The sequence below is a fragment of the Triticum dicoccoides genome, chromosome 4A, assembly GCF_002162155.2.
Source record: "Triticum dicoccoides isolate Atlit2015 ecotype Zavitan chromosome 4A, WEW_v2.0, whole genome shotgun sequence".
Lineage (NCBI taxonomy): Eukaryota > Viridiplantae > Streptophyta > Magnoliopsida > Poales > Poaceae > Triticum > Triticum dicoccoides.
This window is the reverse complement of record NC_041386.1, coordinates 424,680,441-424,685,679: the sequence shown is the minus strand read 5'-3', so window position 1 is coordinate 424,685,679 and position 5,239 is coordinate 424,680,441.

Sequence of the window (5,239 nt, the reverse complement as noted above, 5' to 3'; positions counted from 1 at the left end):
AATATCGGTCCCTCGGAAACCGGTAAAGTGGATGTCGTGGCCAACACACCCAGCCGGAAGACCTGTTATTATAATATCTTGATTGAGGAAGTTGGCCACCTCCCCATAAGGATCTCGTAGAACTTATTCTAGTAGTTGTTCCTTAGGGATTTTTGTGCTCCCGAAGTCCGACCTTTTTACTTGATGTTCTAGATACCAAACCATTTCAATGAATGGGATACACTAGCACATCAAGGAGAACATTAGAAGCGGAGTGCTAAATGTCTCTCGGTCGATCATCCAGATTTTATTTCCTTGGCCCCGCCAAGGGTGAAATCTAAGAAAGTGTTATCTTCCTTTGCATCTGCATCATCCATCATCATTCATCGTGGTAGCAAGTTGTGTTGCCAGGATCCTTGACACGGATATTGGTAAAACCCTGATGAATATGGAAATGCTCAAGTTCTTGAGAGCATGCACAAGCGCTACGTGTTGTCATCGGCACTAACTCGGATTCCTCTCAGCTTCCTCGACAATGCTATGACCCTTTCAAACAGTGAATTCACTCTCTATTGTTGGGTTCTTCCCCCAGTTACCAGAATCATTCCCAGCATTTGCGTTTTGTTCCCAGCTTGCACCGCCAATGTGCCATTCTACCATTAGTCTCTTCCATTTCCGGTGGTAAGCAAATTCATCCATTACGTTGTCTTCAACAAGGTAATCCACATCATCCAAGTCCGAGTATGCCATTCTACCGACCCCCCTCCAAACGATCGCTCGAGAATTGCCTTAAGCTGGTATAAAGAGTTTCAATGATCTTTGAATCAAAGGTAATTCTTTTTGCCACTTAAGGGGATATTTCTACGAGTCACCTTCCCTAAGGTGCATCGTTATGGTATCATGGCAATTCAACTCCTCGCTACGTTGACAACCGATCACCACATTCTTAAGTCTGGATTTCTTGTCTACCTAGTGAACCTTTGTCATCTGCTTCACTCCATTGCTATGGAGGTGTGCTTCGTCTCTCAGCCCGAGAGATGTTGCTATGTCTCATTTCGAGAGTTAATCCTGAGTTGTTCGACCTTCGAGAAGAACGATTCTTTTAGGGTCTTCCCTTTCCTCTCGCTGACATGGTAGTTGGAGTTCTCAGAGGAAGACTTCGAGACAAAGATGGTGATCGAATCAAGGTTCTTATGAAGTGCAACCTGGATCGTGAAGATTGTGCTAGTTTGCGCTCCCCCTTCACCTTACCCTACGCTTGAATCTCAGGACGAGATTTTTGTTAGTGGGGGTGAGTTGTCACATCCCTGGTCCTGTTATGCACTAGGCCAGACCTCATGTGAGCATCATGTTTTAATTCAAATGAAATTTGAATTGAGGAATTTTCAAAGCCTCAGAAACCTTCTAAAAATGATCAACATTTAAATCTTCTCAAATGAGTCCAAGAAAATGTTCCTGTTATTCCATAGAAATGTTGGTAAGAGGTAAAATTCAAACCAATATTTTTGGAGTCACAGAAATATTTATTCTGGCCATTTGAATTAATCCAATAACTAATTGCTTTGATTTATATTTAATATATATATTAAATATGACTCCAATAATTCTGGAAGTTTGTGAGTGGCTTTGTATATATTTTAGCAAGCCACATAAAACCCTACAGAATTTATTAAAATGATTTAGTGTCTAAAACTAAATCAAAACAAACTACAGAAAATAGAAAACAGAATTAAATAGAAATAAAAGCAGAGAGGAGAGAAAACTTACCTGGCGCTCACCTCTCAGCCCACCTGGCCCAGCTCCTCCAGCGGCCCAGCCCACCGCCGCTTCTCCCCCTGTCGTCTTCCTCCCCCTCGCCCCGAAGCTGCTCGGTGGCGCGCGCGGCCACGCGCCCCGGCCACCTCCTCCCTGCCTGGCTGCCTCCTCCTCTCCTGGACGTCTTCCGCAGCTCCATGCCACCCCCTGGAACCCCCTCGCACTCTCTCTCGACCCTTTCCCCCTCCTCTGCTCTCTCTCTCGCGCAGCCCGAGCGGAGCTCATCGCCGCCGCTCGCCGTTGCCGCACCCAGAGCCTCCCCCTCGACCCTCGGCGTGCCCAGTAGCTCGGCTACCTCGCCCTCATCCTCACCGACGAGTCAAGCGACCTCGGACGCCCTGCATCACCGTCATCGAGCCGTCTTCTTCACACACGGCCGCCGGATGCCGCTCGTCGATTCGCCGTCTCCGCCACCTCCCCGAGCCCACCGAGCTGCTCGTCGACCTCGCCGTGAGCTCCTCTGCCGAACCCCTCTCTCCCCGTGCTCTATTTCCCTCCGTAGCCGCTGTTACCACCGCGGCCGAGAGCTTCCCGCCGCCGGCCATGGCGTGGCCGTGGCCACAGCCACCGCAGCTCGTTCCCGAGCCCACCGTCGTGCTCACTGCAACCTCAGGAGCCCGCAGCACCCACCAGTTCCTCCCGTAGTGCACCATAGCGTCGAATCGGTCGGCGCCCGAACTCCGGCCGCCGCGGAAGCGGACACCACCGTCGATTTAGGTCGTCTCCGGCGACCCCTCTAGCACCAGCCGACGTGGACGACGCCCAGGGTTCCAACGGTGCCATCCGCGCCCCGAACCGTGGCCCGTGCTGCGTTTCCGGATCGCGCCGCCGTCTCGGGCCTCGCCAGCGTCATGTCGCCGGCAGGTTTGACCTGATCGACCTGGGGTTTGACCCCCCCCAGGGTCACTGACTAGTGGGGCCAGGCCCTGCTAATTTTAGTTAAATATTAACTAAACCTAATTAGCCACTAACACTGACCAGTGGGCCCCGACCCCCCTAATCCTTTAATTAAGCAAATAACCCCTTGTTAACTAACTGTGACACTGACGTGTGGCTCCCACACGTCAGGTTTGACTCTGGGCGACCCAGTTGACCTGCTGACATCAGCATGACCTAGTGCTGACGCAATAAATCATTTTCTGGATTTATTTTTATTCAGAAAATTCCAGAAAATTGTATAAACTTCTAAAATTCATAGAAATTCAACCGTAACTCCAAATTAAATAATTTATATATGAAAAATTATCAGAAAAATCAAGGAATCCATCTGTACCATTTTCATGCATGTTAGAACAACTTATAGCTGCTGTTTAGCACAAATCAATTAAAGGGCATTTAAATAATCATATATGGAGTTGGAATTTGAATCTTGTATTTTAACCAACTTCATTTAATCTGTTGCTAGTTGCATTAGCTCAAAACACATTCATATTGCCATGTCATAAGCATGCATCATATTGTGCATTGCATTGATTGTATTTCTTCTTTGTTGCCGGTATCTGTTCCCTCCCGGTAGACGATGTACCGACGATGTGATCGTTGACACTGATGAAGACTCAATGTTATCTTCAGAAGTGCCAGGCAAGCAAAACCCCCTTGTTCATTCCGATACAATCCCACTCTCTCGCTCCTGCTCTCTTTTACTGCATTAGGACAACAACGATTCATCTGTTACTTGCTGCGGTAGCTGAACCCCTTTATCCTTTGCATGACCTGTCATTCCACAGTAAATAGATGAAACCCACTAGTATGAGTAGGAGTTGTTTGAGCCCTGTTGCCTACTCATTCATGTTTGTTTGTCATGCCTGCTACTGCTTAGAGTTGAGTCAGGTCTGATTCATCGGGGATGAATCAGAGGTGTGTGAACATGTCCTACTATGTGTGAGCTAAGTGTGTGAACACGATTTGGTAAAAGGTGTCGGTGAGAGGCCATGTAGGAGTACATGGTGGGTTGTCTCATTGAAGCCGTCCTCAGGAACTGAGTTCTGTGTTTGTGATCCATGATTCAGCTACTACCATACATTGGGCCCTGAAATATGACCCCGCTCGACTTCTTATTCACCCTTGTCCTCTGTCCAGGAGTTGCAAGTAGTTTCTGGTGTTTGTAGTATGCTGGAGGCCGTGGACAGCGCTGACCGTAGGGGTGGGCTGTGATGCGGTAGGCACGTGGCCGGGTATACCAGGCGCCCGTTTGGTGTCACGGAACCCTGTTCACATCGTTTGGGGCTGTGAGCGAAACTCCGGCCAGATCTCCTCATGGATGGAACCCGAATAGGCGATAAACCTGGACTAGAGACTTGAGTGTTTAGGTAGGTCGTGGTCTACACCCACGTCGGCTTTCTCTTGAAGTCTGCCGAGCACATGTCGTGTGCAGGCGCTAAGTGGTGGAAACATGTATGAAGAAGTACACCCCTGCAGGGTTAACATCATCTATTCGAATAGCCGTGTCCGCGGTAAAGGACTTCTGGGTTGCTTATATCAGTTCATAGACAAGTGAAAGTGGATACTCTAAAATACGCAAGATAAGCGTGAGTGCTATGGATGGCGCTCTCGTAGGGAGACGGGAGTGTATCCATAGTGGTGTATTGATATGGTGAATATGTGGACTCGTGTGCGCCACCTCAAAAGAGTTGCTTGCAGTCGTAGTTTAGGATAGCCACCGAGTCAAAGCTGGCTTGCTGCAGTTAAACCCCACCATCCCCTTGTTGATAATGATGCATATGTAGTTAGTTCTGATGTAAGTCTTGCTGGGTACATTTGTACTCACGTTTGCCTATTTTATGTTTTTGCAGAGAGACTTCAGTCTCACTAGTAGTTCCACGTGGACTTCGACGTTTAGCTTGTTACCTCAGCTACGATCTTGTGCCCTCGGCAGGATTTGGTAGATAGTCAGGCTTCTCAGCCTTTTTCATTTATAGATGTCTGTACTCAGACATGATAGCTTCCGCTTGTGCTTTGATTTGTATGCTCTGAATGTTGGGTCATGAGACCCATGTTTGTAATATCTCGCTCCTCGGAGCCTATTGAATAAATTACTTGAGTCGTAGAGTCATGTTGTGATGCCATGTTGTATTTGCACATATCGAGCATATTGTGTGTATGTTATTGAAATGCTTGGTATGTGTGGGTTCTGACCATCTAGTTGTTTATCTTTAGTAGCCTCTCTTACCGGGAAATGTCTCCTAGTGTTTCCACCGAGCCATGGTAGCTTGCTACTGCTCCGGAACACTTAGGCTGGCCGGCATGTGTCCTTCTTCGTTCCTGTGTCTGTCCCTTCGGGGAAATGTCACGCGATGAATACCGGAGTCCTGTTAGCCCGCTACAGCCCGGTTCACCGGAGTCCTGCTAGCCCAGTGCTACAGCCTGGATTCACTCGCTGATGACCGACACGTGCGATGCTGGGTCATGGATGCCTGTCCCTGTAAGTCTGTGCCACTTTGGGTTT